The sequence below is a fragment of the Galeopterus variegatus genome, unplaced genomic scaffold (assembly GCF_000696425.1).
Source record: "Galeopterus variegatus unplaced genomic scaffold, G_variegatus-3.0.2 Scaffold10754, whole genome shotgun sequence".
Taxonomy (NCBI): Eukaryota; Metazoa; Chordata; class Mammalia; order Dermoptera; family Cynocephalidae; genus Galeopterus; species Galeopterus variegatus.
Window position 1 is genome coordinate 32,965 of NW_007736865.1, and position 9,650 is coordinate 42,614.

Here is a 9,650-nt window from a genome sequence, read left to right on the forward strand (position 1 = left end):
TTCACCCATGGGTCAGGCTTAAGATTAATGTGGGAAGAGGGTAGGGTGTGAAGTGGAAATCACTTAAGAGAAAAATAGACTCTGGAGCCGTGACTCTTCACTGGGGGCAATTGGTGCCCCCGCAGACAGTTGGCAAAGTCTGGAGACATTTTTGGTTGTGATAACCAGGGTGGGCCAGGGATGCTGCTAAACATGCTAAGATGCACAAAACAGCCTCTATTACCCAGAATGATCCAGCTCAACACGTCAGTTGTCTAGGTGGAGAGCTTGTTCTAGAGCATTCCCTGCTCCCATGCTGTGAGGAACTTAAGGTCGCTAAACTCACAAATCATCGTTTTCAGCCTGTTGATACCAACCCTCCCGTCCTCAGTGGTCAGAAAGTCTCTGCTGAGGTAGAACTCCCAGTTCTGCTGCATTCCGGGTTTCTCTCCAGACTCCTGCTCTTCCTCTCACCTGGGCCAGCAGGGAGGTTGGCAGAGCACCGGCCACCTCCCCCAAGACTGAAGTGGAGCGTCATCAAGTTCAGACCCACTTCTGACCTTAACTCCTACTCGGTGGGAGACAAAAAGTTTCCTAAAGGGATGGGGTTAAAGGCAGAGGGAGTAGCTGGATGGGGGTAATTAAAATAACTCAAATTTTGGGGGCTGGCCCGGTGGCGCACTGCTACAGTGCGCCGCTTGGGAGCACGGTGGTGCTCCCGCCGAGGGTTCGGATCCCACATACAGACCGGTTCCTGCTCACTGGCTGAGCGAGGTGCGGGTGCGACACTGAGGGTTGCGATCCCGTTGCCGGTCCCGGTCCGGTATGGGCGCGACACTGAGGGTTGTGATCCGTTGCCGGACACGAAAAAAGACAAAAAGGAAAAAAAAAAAAAAACCTCAAATTTTGAATTTTTTTAAAAAAGGAAATGGCTTGGAAGCTAGTAATGCTATAGAAACATAGGATTACAGGCCTAACTAGAGAAAGACCCTGGTATTGGCAGAGATATTGAGAACTGTGAGCTTAAGGTCTGAAATCTAAGGAGAAAGAGTGGACTAGGCGGCGGTCACCCTCCTGGGCCCTGCTTGACATCTGCAAGGGAAGGGCAGGGAGGTGGGGAGCCTCTCAGCAAAGCTGGCTTCAGCTTTGGTAATCTCCCCCACCCACCCAACTTAGGGAGTTCCTGGTTAAGGGTTTACAAACAGGTGGCACCCAGAGCATCATTCCAGAGAGGGAAACTCATTCCAGGTTCCCAGAACTCCTGTCTCAGATCTGAGGGTGTCCAGGGCTTCAGCTGAGCTCCTCTGGCCAACCAGTAGTGACTCGGTCAGTCCTGCTGCCTTAACCTCACCTCCAGGAGAGGCTACAGCCAGAGGGGGTAGAGGGAGTCCAGTTCCCCAGCCTTCTGAGGGTGTAACCCCTCACTTGCTGAAGGACATTTGTGTTTCTAGTTTTGGGCTGTTACAAAAAAAGCTGCTATAAACATTTATGTACAGGTTTTTGCATGAACATAAATTTTCATTTCTCTGGAACAAATGCCCAGGAGTGCAATTGCTGGGTTGTACGATTGTTGAATGTTTAACTTTGTTTTGTTTTTTAAAACCTCCTGAACTGTTTTCCAGAAGGCCGTGCAATTTTTCATTATTACCAGCAACGTACAAGCCACCCAGTTTCTATGAATCCAGACTTTGGCGTTATCGGTATGTTTTTATTTTAGCATTTTGATGGGCATGTAGTGATGTATCCTTGCGGTTTTTATTTGCATTTCACCGGTAACTAAGGATGTTGGACACTTTTTTATGTGCTCATTTGTATAAGCTTCATTTGCTTATCTGTATATTTTCTTGTGAAATGTCTCTTCATGTCTTTTGTCCATTTTCTAATTTTTGTAGCTGTTGAGTTTTGAGAATTCTTTATTATGAAGTCTAGAGACCAGTCCTTTATCAAATATGTGGTCTGCAAGAGTTGTCACCTATTCATTTAGCTTGTCTTTTTATACTCCTAAAAGTATCTCTTACAGAACAAAAGTTTTTAATTTAAAAAATTTAAACTTTATTTCTCAACATAAGCTCCATCAAGTTCAAGACACTGCTGTAAGCAGTGAAACCAATGACTGAGCCCATCCCTAAAGAACTGTGGGTCTGGGGAATTTTACCGTGTCTATTCAGTCTTTTTTACATTATTAACCGAAGAGAAATAGGTGCCCTTTAAATATTTTTTTAAGACTAGGAAATAAAAGGAGACAGAAGGAGCCAAATCGGGACTGTAGGGTGGATGCCTGATGATTTCCCATAGAAACTCTCACAAAATTGCCCTTGTTTGGTGAGAGAAATGAGCAGGAGCCTGGTCGTGGTGGAGAAGGACTCTCTCGTGAAGCTTTCTGGGGTGTTTTTCTGCTGAAGCTTTGGCTTTCCCCAACACTCTCATGATAAGCAGAGGTTGTCATCATTCTCTGGCCCTCCAGAAAGTCGAGAAGAAAAATGCCTTGAGCATCCCCCAAAGCTGTTGCCGTGACCTTTGATCTTGGATATCTGCTTTTGCTGGGACCTGACCACCTCCACCTATTGGTGGCTGTGGCTTTGATTGTGCTTTGTCTTCAGGACTGTACTGGTAAAGCCACGTTTCATCTCCTGTTACAGTTCTTCAAAGAAATGATTCAGGATCTTGATCCTGTTTGTTTAAAATTTCCATTGAAAGCTCCGCTCTTGTCTGCAGCTGATCTGGGTGCATAAGTGTTGACACCCATGAGCAGAAAGTTTCCTCAGCTGTAATGTTTGAGTCCGAGTTGTGTAAGCTGAGCTGGTTGAGATGTCTGCGATGCTGGCTATTGTTTCTGCTGTTATGCGTCGGTCCTCTTCCATCAGGGCATGAACGAGTTTAATTTTTCCTCACAAATTGATGTGGATGTTCTGCCACTGCAGACTTCATCTTCAACATCGTCTTGTCCTTTTCTTAAAATGGGTTCTCCATTTGTAAACTGCTGATTTATTTGGGGCATTGTCCCCATAAACTTTTTGTAAAGCATCAATGATTTTACAGTTCTTTTTCCCCAAACTTCACCATGTATGAAATGTTTGTTCTTACTTCAATTTTAGCAGAACTCGTCTTGCTGATAGGGGCTCTTTTCAAACAGATGTCTTATCCTTCTTTGTGTCTTAAACTTGATACTGCTCAGACATGTTATAACAAGTTTATTTTGGTGCAAAAAGTTTTAAAGTCCACACACAGTTTTTTGAAATCTGTGAAATCCATGCATAGTGTTTTCATAATATGCATTTTCCATGAACTTTTTCAAGACCCCCTTGTACTTTTGGTGACAGATCTGAAAACTCCTGACCTAGCTCCATAGTCCAAAGATTTTCTCTTTAAGTCTATGATTCATTTTGAGTTAATTTTTGTATAAGACGTTAGACTTGGGTTGAGGTTCTTTCTTTTTGTCTGTGGATGTCCGATTGCTCCAGCTGCAAAGGCTATCTTTTCTCCATTGAATTCCTTTCGCCTCTTTGTAAAAGACCAGTTGAGTATATTTGTGAAGGTCTGTTTTGGGGTTTTCTGTTCTGTCTGTCCCACTGATCTGTAAGTCTGTTCATCTACCAATATCACACACTCTGGATTACTGAAGCTATATAGTACGTCTTGAAATTGGGTAGCCTGAGTCCTCCCACTTTATTCTTTTCAAAAATTGTTTTAGCTATTTTAGTTCCTTTCCCTTTCTATATAATTTTTTTTCTTTTTCTTTTTTTTTTTTTAAAAGATGACCGGTAAGGGGATCTTAACCCTTGATTTGGTGTTGTCAGCACCACGCTCAGCCAGTGAGCGAACTGGCCATCCCTATATGGGATCCAAACCCGGGGCCTTGGTGTTATCAGCACCGCACTCTCCCGAGTGAGCCACCGGACCGGCCCTTTCTATATAAATTTGGAATAATCTTGTCTATATCTACAAAAATTCTTTCTGTAAGTTTGAAAGGAATTGTGTTAAATCTTTATATCATTTGAGAGAAATGACATCTTTATTATGTGGAGTTTTCTTTTTTTTTTTGACCGGTAAGGGGATCACAACCCTCGGCACGGTGTGGTCTGCACCACGCTCAGTCAGCGAGTGCACTGGCCATCCCTATATAGAATCTGAACCCACGACCTCAGTGCCACCAGCACCGCACTCTCTGAGTGAGCCATGGGGCTGGCCCTATGTGGAGTTTTCTAATTCATGAATTCAGTATGTCTCTATTTAGAACTTCTTTGACTTATTTTATTATCATTGTGTAGTTTTTGGCATACAGATTCTGTAACATGATGTTTGATTTATACCTAGGTATTTAAATTTTTTTAGTGATTGTAAACGGTATTGTGTTTCTAATGTTAGTGTTCACTGCTAGTATGTAGACACACAATTGATTTTTGTATATTTATCTTCTATCCTGCAACCTTGCTCAACTCACTTATTAGTTCTATGAGTTTTGTTTGTTTGTTTGTTTGTTTGTTTTCCTTTTTTTTGTCTTTTTTCGTGACCGGCAATGGATCGCAACTCTCAGTGTCGCGCCTGTACTGGACCGGGACCGGCAATGGGATCGCAACCCTCGGTGTTGCTCCCGCACATCTCTCAGCCAGTGAGCGGCCGGTCCGTATGTGGGATCCGAACCCTCGGCGGGAGCGCCGCCACGCTTCCCAAGCGGCGCACTGTAGCAGTGCGCCACTGGGCTGGCCCTTGTTTGTTTGTTTTATTTCATTTTTGGATTCCTCCTATTCTTTAGCTTGTCTTTTTATACTCCTAAAAGTATATCTTACAGAACAAAAGTTTTTAATTTTGATGAAGAAGACCATTTTATCAACTTTTCCTTTCATGGATCATATGAAGAGACTTCAAAAATTTCATGGAAAATGGAATTAAAAGATAAAAATAGAAAATATAAACTTTATTTCCCAACATAAGCTCCATCAAGTATGTAGACACATAGACAATCATGTCATCTGCAAATAGAAGGAGTTTTATTTCTTCCTTTTCAATCTGTATGTTATTTATTTATTTATTTCCCTTATTGCACTGTCTAGAAATTTCTCCACTATGTTAATTACAACTGGTGAGAGTGGATATGCTTGCTTTGTTACTGATATTAGAGCAAAAGTATTCAGTCTTAGAAATAATGTTAGCTGTAGGTTTTTTAAAGATGCTCTTAATGAAGTTAGGGAAGTTTCCCTGTATTCCTTTTTTTCCCTAGGAGTTGTTATCCTGCATAAGTGTTACATTTTGTCAGATGCTTTTTCTGCATTGATTGAAATGATCATATAATTTTTCTCCTTAACCTGTTAATGCAGTTTATATTAAAATATTGAACCAGTTTTTCATCCCTGGAATAAACTCCTTTTGGCCATGTGTATAATTATTTGTATCTATTGTTACTTGCTAATATTTCCTCAAGGATATTTGCTTCTACTTGTATATTCACAAGGGATGGTGTCACAAAGCTTTCTCTCTCTCTTTCTTTTTTTTTTTTTTTTTTTTTTTTTGGCTGTCTGGTTTTGGTTGAAAGTGTCCCCTCCTCTTCTATTTTCCAGAAGAGATTATATAGAATTGGTGTTATTCTTTAAATGTGTGGTAAAATTTTCCAGTGAAATCCTGTGGACATGGAAAATTCTTTTTGGAAGTTTTTTAAATTAAAATTTTAACCTCCTTAATAGTTTTAGGGCTATTAAAGTTATCTATTTTATAGTGGGCTTATGTTTTTTTGAGAAATTGGTTTATTTCACCTATGCTGTAAAATTTATGTGTGTAGGTCTCTTCATAGTGTTTTCTTATTATTCATTGATGTCTGCAGGGTCTGTAACGATAATCAGATGTTGGTAATTTGTGTCTTTTTCTTTTTTTTTTTTTTTTTTTTTTCTTTACCAGTCTTTTTAGAAGTGTCTCAATTTTACTGGTCTTTCTCAAGGATGAGCCCTTTATTTTATTATTTTTCTGTTTTAATTTTGTTGATTTCTGCTCTTTATTCTTTTCTTATAGCTTTGCATTTTGTTTACTCCTCTTTTTCTAGATTCTGGAAGTGGGAGCTTAGATAAATTGGTTTTAGATTGTCCCTCTGTTATAATGCATGCATTTAGTGCTATAAATGTCCCTCTTAGCACTGATTTAGCTGTGTCCCACAAATTTTGATATGTTGTATTTTCATTTTCATTCAGTCCAGTGTATTTTTTAATTTACCTTGAGACTTCCTCTTTGACCCATGTATTATTTAGAATGTGTTGTTTAGTTTTCAAGAATCCAGAGAAAGATTTCCCATTATCTTTCTGTTATTGATTTTTGCTTTGATTCCATGTGGCCAGAGAACATACTCTATATGATTTCATTTCTTTTACATTTGTTGAGGTTTGTTTTATGATCCAGGATATGGCCTATCTTCATATATGTTCTGTAGGTACTTTTAAAAAATGTGTGTAGTGCTATTGTTGAGTGGGGTGTTCCACACATGTCAATTAGATTATGTTGGTTAATGAGGAAGTTGAGTTCTTTGATGTCCCTGCTGGTTTTGTGTCTAGCTATTTTATTAATTGTTGAGAGAGGGATGTTGAAGTCTCCAACTATAATTGTGGATTTGTCTATTTCTCCTTTCAGTTCTTTCAGTTTTGCTTCACATATTGTGCAGCTCTGTTGTTTGGTGCATACACATTTGAGATTGCTGTCTTCTTGTGGAATAGCCCCTTTATCACTATATAATGTTCCTCTGTCTTTGTTAGTTTTTCTTTGTTTTGAAGTCTACTTTACCTGATATTAAAATAATACTTCTGTTTTCTTTTGATTAATGTTTGCATATTATATCTTTTTCCTTACTTTTACTTTCAACTTGCCTCTACTGTTACATTTGAAGTAAGTTCCTTGTAGACAGCATATAGTTGTACTATAATTTTTAATTTACTTTACCAATCACTGTCTTCTAATTTGTATATTTAGACCATTTACATTTAATATAACTATTAATATGTTAGGTCTTATATTATTTTCCCAGGGCTGCTGTAATAAAGTACCACAAACTTGGTGGTTTAAAACACAGAAATATATTCTCTCACAGTTCTCGAGGCTGGAAGTCCAAGATCAAGTAAGACTATGAAGGTAGAAAATCCAATAAAAGGTATGTAATGAGAAGGTTACCATTTTGGGCAACTGGGACTCAATCCTCCTAAGGACACCCTGAGAAATAGGGTGGAACCATATTAGATTGTTCCACTGGGGAGTAAGAGCACAGGCCATTTATCCCATCTGTAGCTACCCCTGTTGACTGGGTATGTTGATTCACCTGGGCTTCACCAGTGCGTGTAAAGGGAAACACAGAAGAGTGGATGCAGGCACTTGAGGTGGGAAGCTGTGAATCTGTCACTGTGCCAAAACTGACTATGACAGCTGCAGGTGGGCTGAGAGTGTTGGTCATCAATAGCTTCAACCACAGTCCACCCCTTGAACTACCCTGATCATGCTCCAAATCAAGTCCATTCAAAGGGGTGGCAGATCATAGTCTCTAAAATAGTTAAAATTGATGATTAGTAGTACAAACTACAGTCCACACTGTCCAGTTGTTCATGAACGCTTAACTGATATTTATCTTAATCCTCCTCCCCCACTCCTTCTAGATGAACCTCAGTCCCAGCCAGCATGCCCTGTGGCTGGGTGCTTGTTTAGTGGTTCCTTCAAAACCTTCTATACCCAAATGTTGAGTAGAGCCCAGGTACTCTCCCCTGCAGTGAGGCACCTAGGAATTAGCAGCACTGAAAAGCTGCGACCACCTTGACATTCAAGGGCAAGGGTAGTGAGCAATGTCACTAGAGGTGGTGAGAGCTTGTGCTGTGGAGTGGGGACAACCCAACAGGGACCACCATCAGAAAGGAACACAGCCATTCAGAGAGGTGCCTCAGGCCACAGAGCAATGGGGCAGGATATCTCTCCCCTACCAGAGTTGACCCCAACCTCCTGCCCTACTGTCTCCTGACGGCATCTACCCTCTGTTGACCCTGACCTCCTGCCCTACCATCTATTGATGGTGTCTGCCACCAGTTCAAACCAACCAGTACCTACAAAGAACATAGCTGGAGAATCCATAGAGGTCGGCTATGGGTGGGTAAAATGGATGGACCATGGGAGGCACCCGGACATGACCAAATACACTGAGCACAGGATCTATGGTTGGCAGCCCTGTTCCCCCAGTTGTCTGCCCGTGTTGTTTCACTGTCTTTTGCAAGGAGTGAATTCCATGTGCCAACATTGTAAAGTGCTTAGGGCAGTGATTCATAAATAACAAGTGAAATACCATGTGACTGGGGTCCAGTCAACCAGAACACAGAATAGAAAATCTTCCCACTGATGGGAAGTCTCCAGCCTGATCACCGATCTCTGGTCCTAAAACAGCACAGGCCCCTCCCTGAGCCACGCAGGAGGGCAGTCTTTCTGCCCAATAGTGCCTCCCACACACAGTCAAGCATTGGATTATGCCAACACCTTCAGGACAGCCCCCAGGGTTTATTAGACAGTGCTTATTATGATTATTTAGTGAGTACCTGGGGGTGTCCAATCTTGGGACAGAGAGGCACAATGACACCATTGTGCAGCTCCAGCACCTGCCTACAGTGCCTGGGTCCACCCTGGGCCTCAGGGAAGATGACGTAGGCCCGGAAACTGCAGGGTCAGGTGGGAGAAGGCAACGTGCTTGCTCAGGAGGTGGCCAGGGCTGCAGCCAACAGAGCTGGGCACCCATTTGAAGCAGCCTGGGCTTGTGGCAGGGCTGGAGGGAGGTCGTCGGTGCCTCCCTCTCTAGCCCCAGCAAGACAGAGCCGGCCTTGGACCCGGCGATCCCGTCCCCACGCTGGCCTTCCCCATGGTAGCTCCAGGGGCCAGGGCCTGTGCTGACAACACTGGGCTAAAGGAACGTGGGGGTGACCACGGTGAGGGAGGCGAGGCCATGGCACTGCAGATGACAAGCAGAGCCCCAGAAACTGCAAATCCACACGGTACTGGGAGTCCCAAAGGACCGACCTGCCAGGTGTTTATCTGTTCCTGCAGTGCCACCGACTGTCCCCAGAGGGGACCCATCTGCTCTCCCTGCTCCTCCCGCCGGGACCCGGTTCTCAGCAGCAGCCATGGCTGGTCCTGAAATGGAGCTGATCCATCCAGTGGGAGCCAGGCAGAGCCCGGGGCAGAGCTGGGCCTCCTGGGCACGGGGTGAAGGGGGTGGGCCCCGGTCCTACACTCCGTGCCCCAAAGTAAGTTCCAGAAGGTTAAAGACTGCTGTGCAAAACCGTGAGAAAATTGGCAAGAACATTGAACTGATCAGGGGAGTGGAGAAGGATTTTTGAAGCATCTGAGGCACTACTGACCCTGTGACCTCCTGGGTGACTAAAGCACATGTTGACGGGGCGGTAGTCGAGACTGTCAGGAAGCCCCGGCTGTGCGCTGGGACCGACACGCGCGGTGCACGGGAGCCTCAGCCAGGCCGGGGAGACGGGCGGACGCTCCTGCGGGACTGTGGCAGCAGCACTCGGAGGGGCAGCGCGACACTGGGTGCGGGAGACGCCACCCTGCGGGAACGCTTTCTAACTAAAGACTTATGTCACCGTATGATAAGGTTGTTTTTTTCGTTTGGTGCAGATCCAGAAACTTTACCAAATGCATAAATTGATTTCTCCGCCACA

General features: G+C 43.4%; 1 protein-coding gene across 1 annotated transcript in view; it reads left to right on the forward strand.

The window, feature by feature from the left end:
• Positions 1–9,650, forward strand: part of LCN1 (lipocalin 1) — a gene marked incomplete at its 3' end in the record, with an annotated part of 24,598 nt that overhangs the window by 14,126 nt on the left and 822 nt on the right. The window lies entirely within an intron of this gene.